This window comes from Odocoileus virginianus, chromosome 29, assembly GCF_023699985.2.
Source record: "Odocoileus virginianus isolate 20LAN1187 ecotype Illinois chromosome 29, Ovbor_1.2, whole genome shotgun sequence".
Lineage (NCBI taxonomy): Eukaryota > Metazoa > Chordata > Mammalia > Artiodactyla > Cervidae > Odocoileus > Odocoileus virginianus.
This window is the reverse complement of record NC_069702.1, coordinates 14,808,985-14,820,950: the sequence shown is the minus strand read 5'-3', so window position 1 is coordinate 14,820,950 and position 11,966 is coordinate 14,808,985.

Below are 11,966 nucleotides of genomic sequence, written 5' to 3'. Positions count from 1 at the left end.
ACAAATACCAAAGCTTCCAGGTAAGAGATACCTGCAGAAAATGGAATGCAAGGGTGTGGGAAGGACTGATGGGCAGAGTCAGGACCTAGAGAAGGGTGGTAATGGGGTTAGCCTGAAACAGCACCTGCTCCACCTTCAGGATAAAACAACCCAAAGGGAAAATGAAGCACCTCAAAACCAACTGGAAATACCTGTTTACCCTGCACTGGTGCCCTGCTATTTATAATAGTACTGACGGTCCTTTTCCCAGGATCTTTTCTGGCCTCAGCTCATCAAACCAGATGTAGTTAAGATTATAACCATACATTTTTTTTTTTTTTTTTTTTAATTTTTATTAGTTGGAGGCTAATTACTTTACATCATTACAGTAATATAACCATACATTCTTGTAGCCAGTCTAAACCCTAGACTTATAAGAAGAAAATCCACAAACTGTAACAAATGTGATTAATGGAGTTTGTCAGCCATGAAAGCAAGTGACTGATTCTGATTTTCTATGATAATAACAGTAAAAATAGCTACCATTTAGCTCTTCCTGTAAGTGTCAGGCCTTATGATAGGTCCTTTCTATATGAAGGTGAACAGAATCTGACACCCCCAAATATACCACTTTGGCATAAAGATTATTTTGAGCAGAAGTCAATTAAGAAGCAGATACAAGAAGAGTTCCTTACCCTCCTCTTAATTTGCCTAAAAGTAGGACATAAAGTTATAAAAGTGTTTCCTCTCCCCTCTCTACCAGGAGGACAGGAGTTAATTGCTGGAGACAACTCTAGACCCTTTTAAGCCTAGAGGAAACCTACCTAACAAACCTTAGCTACCACTGGTTTCCGCATATGTTTGCCTTTCACCTCTAGAAGCTAAAAGTCCTTTTCCTTTGTTTTGTCATGTCTCTAACAATGTATTGTTCCTTTAAGGTGGTATGTAAGGTGAAGTTCTAACCACCTCTTTGAGTCACTAATTTCTGAGTACTCCCATGTATACGTGTGACACATGTTAATAAACTTGTTTTTCTCTTGTTAGTCTTTCCTTAGTCTAATTTACAAGGTCCCAGCTGGAGAACTCAAGATGGGGAGAGGAAAAGATAATTTTTTTCCTCCCCTATACATCTCATTTAGTCTTTTCAACACTCCTGTCATGTAGGTACCATTTTTTAGTCTCATTTACCCATGAATATGAAGAGATGTAAAGAAGTTAAACAACCTACCATGGGCTAAGCTAATAAATGACAAGGCAAGATGATGGGAATTGACTACAGGGTCCATACTAGATACGAAAAATAAAATAATAAATGTTCATGAACTTCCCTTGTACAAAATATTATTCTTCCAACTGAAACAAAATATCATATCCTGGGGACTTTCCTGGTGGTCCAGTGATTAAGAATCCACCTTCCAATGCAGGGTACCTGGACTCAATCCCTGGTCAGGAAACAGACCCCACATGCTGTGGGGCAACCAAGCCCGACCACCACAAGCTACTACTAAGCAAGCCCAGTCTGCAGTCCACATGCCACAACCAGAGAGAAGCCTGCCCGCTGCAACAAAAGATCCCGCATGCCGCAACTAGACCCAATGCAGCCAAAAAAATAAAAGAGAAAAATTTAAATAAAAAAATCACATCCTGGTTGCTGTTATTCACCTTCCTAAACCTTTAATTCAGGTGCTGAAATACAGGTGCACTGTAAACATCTGCTAACTCATGTAACTGTTTATGAAAAGGTAATGATATAAATGATACAAATGTTACTAGAAAGGTAATGTCCTAATTTACATGTCTGAATAACTCCTTTGTTTTGAAGAAATTACATGATTCAAACATTCATGATCTTAACTATAAAGAATATTTCCTAGCACTCACTGTAGGTTGTAAATTATAGAGGTCTTCCTAAAAAAATACGTAAACAAAACTCAGCAATCAACTACCAAAAATGGGTGGAAGCAGGAAAGTCAGACATTTTACAGTCAAGATGAAAGTGGCCATTTATCTTTTCCTTCGACATTTTTAGCAGAGGTTAAACCCTAAAGCCATGGCTATTTTTTCTCTACCTTTAACTGCTCAACCAGGAGCTCATATACCTAGTACAGTAGCCAAAATTAATAAAAATATAGTCTGCCACTGAGTTCTAGTATTTTGTAGGAAAACCAGGGATCAATCTCAAGCATTTGGTATAAATTTCTAGGTTTTCTGATCAGACCATTTCTAGCTACCGTGCCTGGGACATGTAAGTGCTCATTAAATATTAGCTTTTGTGTTGTCATTATTATTAGTTATTATTATTACTAACATCTGTTATATCTGAGAAAAATAACTATGTCAGTACCAAAAATAAGTAGTTCTTTGCTCCTGCTAACAATTTTCTGATTTGCTTTTCAAAGACTTTTGTTAATAAAATTTAGTAATTTCTTTCAAATGCTAAAGAGTCATGTAATTCCATGATGAAAGGAGACCACCATTATGAAACTACCTGCCTTTTCTCTTGAATGAAATGAAGTCAGCTATGTATGTAAAGTAATTTTAATGTAATGTATGTAAAGTAATTCAGATATTGTTAAACTGCAGTGCATTCAATTGGGTGTATCTTTCCCTTTCTCCTTTGCCTTTTACTTTTCTTTTCTCAGCTATTTGTAAAGCCTCCATCAGACAACCAACTTTGCCTTCCTGCATTTCTTTTTCTTTGGGACGATTTTAGTCACTGCATCTTGTACAATGCTATGAATTCCACCCATAGTTCTTTAGGCACTCTGTCTACCAGACATAATCCCCTGAATCTAGATGGTTAGAGCATCTCTGACTCAATGGACATCAATGTGAACAAACTCCAGGAGATAGTGGAGGACAGAGGAGCCTGTTGTACTGCCACGGGATCACAAAGAGCTGGACACGACTTAGCAACTGAACAATAACAACAAAACTGCAGTGCTCGAGTTCTGACAGTCACTCTCATGGGAACACCCAAAGTTTGATGCAACAGAGCTCCTGGGGAAGGAGGTGGTTCAGGTAATAGAGCTCAGGAAATGTTTGGTTATCTGTTGGGTTCAGGTTATTCTCTTCTCAGCTGTTCTACATATGTGGTGAGAGCAAGAGACTAAATTCCAATGGAAATATCCATTTGGTGAGCAATCTCTAAAACGATGAGAGGGAGTTTGTTTCTGGCACTTGGAAGAAGTTGTTTTGACAGAGTTGATTTGATGTAGGAAAAATGGCACCTACGGTACTGCAGTGTATGAAGGAGGCTACACCTACATTCCAATACTGTCAAAGTCTCGAGGTGAAAAACAAGTCTTTAGACTGAAGGTAGATGACTTGAAGAGGAGAGAGACTGAAACTGGAAAGGAGCACAAGAATGGAGGAAATGAGCCTATTAGTAGAAAATCCAAAACAGACTGAGATGCCTGATACACTGGCAACTTTCTCCTTCTCTAAGACAGTGCTAAGTCATGTCTGACTCTTGGCAACCCCATGGACTGTAGCCTGCCAGGCTCTTCTGTCCATGGGATTCTCCAGGCAGGAATACTAGAGTGGGCTGCCATTTCCTTCTCCAGGGGATCTTCCCAATCCAGGAATCGAACCCAGGTCTCCAGCATTGCAGGCAGATTCTTCACTAAGCTACATGGGAAGAATATGCACGATTAAAAATAAAATAAACCATGGTCACTAGGTTCTTTTCATAGGTTATATCTGTTCTGAGAAACAATGAAGACATCACTAAGCCTCCCTGTCAGTGCCTCTGTTGTCTGTTTCCTGCCTCTTTAACTCCCAAGTGAAGCACAAAAAAATTGTAATTCAGTTTCACCTTGGGCTCCATAATGGTGGACTGGTGGCTCAGTGAAGTCTGAAAAGATTCAGCAACTCCTCTGCTATCTGCCCCCAAACACCAAAGAGGAATGGCAGTGCTGTGACCCAAGACCGTCTATCTGTAGGATGAAAGATGGTCTTATATGTTTCCATCCTGTTCTCTTTCCATCATGATGTAACAATTGTGTTAGAGCTAATGGCCATATTACTTGACTGTTGGTCACAATATCCACACTAAAGAGAATGACTGTGTATTACTCTGAAATCCCAGACTTGGAACTAGTTATGATTTTGAGGACTAAGTGAGTGGGTTTATATGTAAAAAGAAGGGTGTAAATGAACGGGAGTGGTCAAAACGGTAACTGGAGACATCTATTCACCGCTGCCCAGCTGTCATTCTCCTCCTGCCATGGTAAAATAGCATGGCATTTCTTTTGGGGAAATAGCCCACCTCATAATTCTCAGTCACGCAATTTGACCCAAACTGCTATTCCTGTATTCAGAATAGCTTAAACCAATGAGCCAGATCAGGGGTTTAGCCTTAAAACTATTGACATTTGGAGCTCTATATTATGTGTGGGGGTTCGGGGCGGGGGTGCTGTACTGTATATTGTAGAATATTTAGCAGCATCACTGAACTCTACCCACGAGAGGCCTTTGTAATACCCTTCAGTTAAAGTAAACAAAAATGTTTCTAGGCATTGCCAAACATCCCCAGAGGGGGAGAGGGAGGAGGAAAAAAATCACCCCTCATAAGGAACCACTGAGCTAAATTTACTCTTCATCTTACTAATCAGAGTTCTTGATTTCAAAAAATTTAATAACAGGTATACCTTATTTATAAATTATTGAGGCTTTCCTAGTGTCTCAGACAGTGCTGCAATGTGGGAGACCCAAGTTAGATCCCTGGGTTGGGCAGATCCCTAGAAGGGAATGGCTACCCACTCCAGTATGCTTGCCTGGAAAATTCCATGGACAGAGAAGGCTGGCAGGCTATATAGTCCATGGGGTTGCAAAGAGTCAGACACGACTGAGCGACTAACACTTTGACTTTAACCATACTTAGTACTTATTATACATGAGGAATTGCTCAAATAATCCTCAGTAGCTCCATGAGATAGTGTACTAGTTGGGGTAAAGACAATATTTATACAACAAAAAGAACTCAAAATGCAATGGGTTAGAAAACAAAGACATTTCTCTCATATTCAATAATCTTGATGTGAGTGGCAAACATTGGAAAATTCAAAGACCCAGGTCCCCTCCGTTTTGTTGTCTATTTGGTCTACATCATCACTGTCTGCATGGCCAAACCTGGATGACAACCACATCAGGGTTCCACCCACCAAGAAAGGGAAAGGGTAATGGAGGAGGTATACACAATGCCTTTCAAGGTTCAGATGTGAAAATGGTACATATTCCATTGGCAAGAACTCAGCTGCATCCCCACACTTAGTACAAGTCAACTAGCAAATATGGCCTACCTGCAAGTCATGTGCTCAGCTATAACCCAACTATGGATTGAATGTTTGTGTCCCCCCAAATTCATGCTGAAGGAGGATTCCCCACTATGGTATTATTTGGAGGTGAGGCCTTTGGGTGGTATTTAGGTCATGATGGTGGAGCCCTCATGAATAGGATTAGTACCCTTAAGAGATACAAGAGAGCTGATCTCTTTCTCTATCATGTGAGACAGAACAAAAGGCAACCATCTGTAAACCAGAACATGGGCACTCACCAAGAATCTGACAATGCTGGCACCCTGATCTTGGACTTCCAGCCTCCAGAACTGTGAGAAACAAATGCTTGTTTTTTAAGCCACCCAGTCTTTGGTATCCTCTTGCAGCAGCTTGAACTGACTTTCAAAAAAATACCATAGCTTTGAAAAAAGGGGAGAATAATTTTTCTAGAAAACTAGCAGTCTCTGAATACTACCAGTTTACAAATCAGGACAGTAAAGTACAGAACTAAAGTAACTTGCCCAATGCCATATGGCTGGCAAGTCAATTCCAAAGCTCATGATCTTAAACACTAGACCACTATTTTTCAAATCTCTGAATGATAACCTAAAATAAGAAAAGCGTTTTACTTAGCAACTTAGGACACATATGTGCATGTTTATATGTGTGTATGTTTCATGAAACAATCCCTACCCTTATCACAGTCAATGAACACCAATATTTCTAATCTATAGTGTTTCATTTTTAAAATGTTGCTAAGACCCACTATATTGCTTTCACAAGCCTCAATGTATTGAGATTAACAGTTAGAAAACAGTGCACCACACTCAATTCTGGTAGGAGAGCTGGAATTTGTTGACAGACTATTGGAGAGCTCACAGTATGAACTACATGAGTAAGAAGGCTGAAGAATAAAATTCAGAAAACAGGTCGGTCCAGCGACTTCAAGAAACCCAGAGTCACAGCAAAAATAATATCATGGGAAGGGTCTGTTAAGATGAACCTGATACCATCAATATTACTTCCATCTCTGCCTCTGGACACTGGATGCTATGACACTGTCACTGATACCAATGCCAAACCAGCTTGGCTTCTGTGCCTCTCTCGCTCCAGATTAAATGTCCCAGGAGGAAGCATTCAGTTGGTATATTTTGGCCACATGCCTATGCCCAGGCTCTTGGGATCAGGCAGAGCAAGAATCTAGCTTTTCAGCTCACAAAACCATAGACATGAGATTATGGTTCTGGGCAGCCCCAAAAATGAACAAACAAACAAAAAGGCAAATGTCCAATATACTCATAAACCACTAGAAGTATATATTGGTACAGCCATTTGGAGAGCAATTTGGTGTTATTTTGCAGAACAAAAATGTGCATCCTATAATGTAGAAATTCCATTTATAGGCATAGAATTGGATTGAAACTGGATTGAAATTCCCACACAACTGCATAAAGAGACTTGTTTAAGTATGTTTACAGAAGCATTATCTGTAATAATGAAAACTGGAAAAAAATTAAAGGTTTATTACTTAACAAATGGATAAAACTGGGTCTTGTTCTTCTTTAAATCCTAGTACCAAGCACTGCTGAAAAGTTATCAGAACCAAATAAATACTTGTTGAAACGAACAGCAATTGAATGAATTACCAATCAGAAATTATCCAGGGAGTAACACACAGGTTTGTTGCTCAGTCTCTCAGTTCTGTCCGACTCTTCGTGACCCCACGGACTGCAGCACTCCAGGCTGCCCTGTCCTTCAGCATCTCTCGGAGCTTGCTAAAACTCATGTCCATTGAGTCAGTAATGCCATTCAACCATCTTGTCCTCTGTCATCCCCTTCTTCTCCTGCCTCCAATCTTTCCCAGCATCAGGGTCTTTTCTAATGAGTCAGCTGTTTGCATCAAGTGGCCAATGTATTGGAGTTTCCACTTCAGCATCAGGCCTTCCAATGAATATTCAGGATTGATTCCTTTCGGATTGACTAGTTGGATCTCCTTGCAGTCCAAGGGACTCTCAAGAGTCTCTTCTTGAGAGTAGTTTAAAAGCTAAAGTATACACAGGACTGGACCAAAATATCCAAAGAACCTTTAGAAGAAAGGTCGTATGGGGGCTTCCCTGGCAGCTCAGAAGGTAAAGAATCCACCTGCCAATGCAGGAGACCCAGGTTCGATCCCTGGGTCGGGAAGACCCCCTGGAGAAGAGAATGGCTACCCACTCCAATATTCTTGTCTGGAGAATTCCATGGACAGAGAAGCGTGGCGGGCTACAGCCCATGGTGTCGCAAAGAGTCAGACACAACTGAGCAAATAAAACTTTCACTTTTCACTTTCAGGGTCATATGAGATCTAAAACACTGTGCTTCTTACCAGTTCTCCTGTAAGTGGCTCTCCTAAAAGTCCCAAAGGATTTAAGAATGGCCTCAATATATTCTTCACATAGAAGACCATCTGGGAACTCTACAAATATACACAACAAAAGTCAAGGGATCTTACCTGCTAAACTTCACCTTGACGCTGACCATCTTTTTACCTATTCTGTCTTGAGAAGACCTTATCTGTCTTGTATGTTATCACACATAAAGGTATTAAGAAGGAACACCTCTATCCCGGGTGTTTCCTTCCATGTGAAGGGAGTTCCAACAGCATTACACTCCTGGCCTCTTTCTGCCCCTTTATTCACTTCACTTCAAGGGAAGTGGAGCTAACTGAAAAGTCTGGAAGGATAAAGTGGGTACATGTGATCCAACTCTTTCCTTCTTTCTTCCCCTTGGAAGCTAACATCCTAGAAAATATGTATTCTTAACTCAGCACACTTATTGGAAATCATCCTGCTACCCAGAAGGCCTGCTGTGGTCCAGGGCTGCCATAATAAGATGAGGCAGGGATCAAATCTGTCTCACTCCATTCCGTCTCATTCGCTCCTGTCTCATTCCAAATTGCCCCAAACCAGCCATATTCTCTGATCTCAGCTTTCTCAATAGGTCAAACAGTCATCCAGGCCAAACTGGACCAAACAAGTGGCTGAACAGCATAGGTTTCTGGAAGATGTTGGACTTTGAATTCCATTCCTTTAAAAGCTGTGTCACTTTGGGGAAGTTACAAATCCGTCATCTAGCCTTCGGAACTAAAGTAGGGACTTGAAAATGTGCCAGGTTAAACATACACCTACTATACAATCCGGGCATTCCTCTCCTTGAAGTTTCCACCCAAGAGAAATTAAAACATATGCCCACACAATGCTCAAAGCAGCTTCATGTGTAAGCACGCAAAACTGGAAACAACCCACACATTTATCAATGAATTCACGGATAAACACAGGGGTATATTCATACAACAGAACACCACTCAGCAATAAAAAGGAATATATACACAACAACATGGATGAATCTCAACATAATTATGCTGAGCAAAAGAATCCAGACTAAAAAAATATTACATATGGTATTTAGCATGTATAGGAAATTTTCAAAAACACAAATCAATTTATAGTACTGGAAAGCAGTTAGATCAGTGGTTTCCTGGGGCTAGAGATGGGAAGTGAGCAGTGAGAAAGAATGCATTATAAGGCACATGAGAAAACTCTAGAGGAGGTGGATATGTTCATTTTCTTAATTGTGATGATTCTACAAGTGTCAAAACTCAAATTGTATTTTAAATATATACAGTTTCTGGTATAGCCTTTGACACACCAATAAAAGTGCCAAATATGTATGTCAAAGTATATACAGAGAAGAAACAACTGGTATCAAATCCCCTGATCACTCTCCAAAAGTGGCAACTTTTCAACCAAATATACTTAAATAAAAAATTTTTTTTGATCAACAAACTTCTGTCCAGGCTCAACAAGAAGAAAAAAGAGAGGACCCAAATAACTAAAATAAGAAATAAGAGAGGAGAAATAGGGAGTTCCCTGGTGGTCCAGTGGTTAAGACTCCCCACTTCCACTGCAGGGGAGGTGGGTTCGATCCCTGGGTCAGGGGACTAAGATCTTGCATGCTATGGGTCATGACCAAAAGTAAGAAATAAAAAATACAGAAACTGAAAATATGGCCAATACCAACTGACTTATTTGATGTTTGACAGAAACCAACAAAATACTGTAAAGCAATTAGCCTTCAACTAAAAACAAATTTTAAAAAGAAAAAAAATCTCTAAAAAAAATAAAAAAGAAAATGAAAAGGTGGAACTACCCACGAAATAATTTAATTTCCCAGAACTGAGGGCCATGAATTTCCAGCTTGGAAAGACCTGTGGAGTGCCAAGCACAGTGAGTTCTGGTAAGAGTATTGATAGCTAATGCTGTCAGTGTTAGTGCTTACTCATGCCAGGCACTGGTCTAAGTGCCTTACATATTAACTCATTTACTTGCCTCAACTGTCACTAAAGGACAGAGAAGTTAAATAATTTGCCTGAATCCACACTTCCAAAATCCCTGGTCAGGAAACAAAGAAGGAGCTGAGACCCCACGTGCCCTGGGGTGCAGTCAACAAGAAGAAAACAAAATTGTCTGAGATGACACAGCTAATGGGTGATGGAGCTGGCATTCAAACCCATTTGACCCATGCTCCACATTCAGTGCTCAAATATCTATGCTACATTGTATATAAATAGTCTTCCACCATGATTCCTATCAGAATGCTGGGATCTAGGAGGAGATGCCATAGTTTCCAGAGAGAGAGGGAAAAAAAAAAAAGCAGGTTCTAAGGAATGGATCTGGAGTAAAACCAGCTTTAGAAATGCTCACTAACAATATTAAAAACTAAACAGAATTAAACAAGGCCTTCAAAATGTAAGAGCCCTGGGTTTGATCCCTGGGTAAGGAAGATCGCCTGGAGGAGGCAATGGCAATCCACTCCAGTGTTCTCACCTGGGGAATTCCATGGACAGATGAGCCAGGCAGGCTACAGTCTACGGCATCCCAAAGAGTCAGACATAAATGAGCACGCTCAGAATATTACAGGAACATATTTGCAACCTAGAATTCCATACCCAGCCAATCTATCAATGAAGTCTGAGTAAAATAAAGACTTTGGACAATAAGACCTTAAATTTTTTGCCCATATGCACCCTTTCCCAGGTTACCACTGGGGGACATATTCCATGATAATAAAGGAATAAAGCAAGAAAGAAGATGATGAGGCATAGAGGAAACAGAAGCACCCCCACTAAAGAGTATGAAATGGATCCCCCTGATGGTAATGTAGAAACCACAGAAGAGCCAGTTCTGAGTGTACAAATTAACAGCTCAGGTTACAGCAAGTCTTTCTCAGAGGACTTCTCAGGAGGATGAAATGATAGACTATATAGGAATGTTCTAAGAACACTAACAACTGGCAAAGAGCTTGGGGTTGACTGAGTGATAAACACATTGAAAAGCAATTCCCAGGTGGCTTAGTGGTAAAGAACCTGCCTGCCAATGCAGGAGATGCAGGTTCAATCCCTGAGTCGGGAAGATCCCCTGGAGAAGGAAATGGCTACCTAGTCCAGCATTCTTGCCTGGGAATCCCATGGACAGAGGAGCCTGGCGGGCCCAGCCCATGTGGTCGCTAAAGAGCCGGACACAACTCTCTAAATTGGAAGTGGTCCAACAAGAGATGGCAAGAGTGAATTTCAGCATTTTAGGAATCAACTGCAATGGGTGAACTTTATTCAGATGATCATTATATCTACTACTGTGGGCAAGAATGCCTTAGAAGAAATGGAGTAACCCTCATAGTCAACAAAAGAGTCCAAAATGCAGTACTTGGATGCAATCTCAAAAATGACAGAATGATTCCTGTTCATTTCCAGGGCAGATAATTCAGTATCACAGTAATCCAAGTCTATGCCCCAACGACTAATGCTGAAGAAGCTGAAGTTGAATGGTTCTATGAAATCCTAAAAAACCTTCTAGAACTAACACCCAAACAAGATGTCTTTTTCATTATAGGGTACTGGAATGCAAAAGTAGGAAGTCAAGAGATACCTGAAGTTACAGGCGAGTTTGACATTAGAGTACAAAATGAAGCAGGCCAAAAGCTAACAGAGTTTTGCCAAGAGAACGCCACTGGTCATAGCAAACACCCTCTTCCAACAACACAAGAGAAAACTCTATACATAAACATCACCAGATGGTCAACACCAAAATCAGACTGATTACATTCTTTGCAGCCAAAGATGGAGAAGATCTATACAGTCAGCAGAAACAAGACCGAGAGCTGACTGTGGTTCAGATCATGAACCCCATAATGCCAAAGTCAGACTCAAACTGAAGAAAGTAAGGAAAATCACTAGATCATTCAGGCATGACCTAAATCAAATCCCTTACAATTATACAGTGGAAGTTACAAATAGATTCAAGGGATTAGATTTGATAGACAGAGTGCCTGAAGATCTATGGATGGAGGTTCATGACATCATACAGGAGGTAGTAATCAAGACCAACCCCAAGAAAAAGAAATGGAAAAAGGCAAAACGGTTGTCTGAGGAAGCCTTACAAATAGCTGAGAAATGAAGAGAAGTGAAAGGCAAAGGAGAAAAGGAAAGATATAAGCATCTGAATGCAGAGTTCCAAAGAATAGCAAGGAGAGATAAGAAAGCCTTCCTAAGTGATCAATGCAAAGAAATAGGAGAAAAACAATAGACTGGGAAAGACTAGAGATCTCTTCAAGAAAATTAGAGATACCAAGAAAACATTTCATGCAAAGATGGTCACAATAAAGGACAGAAAT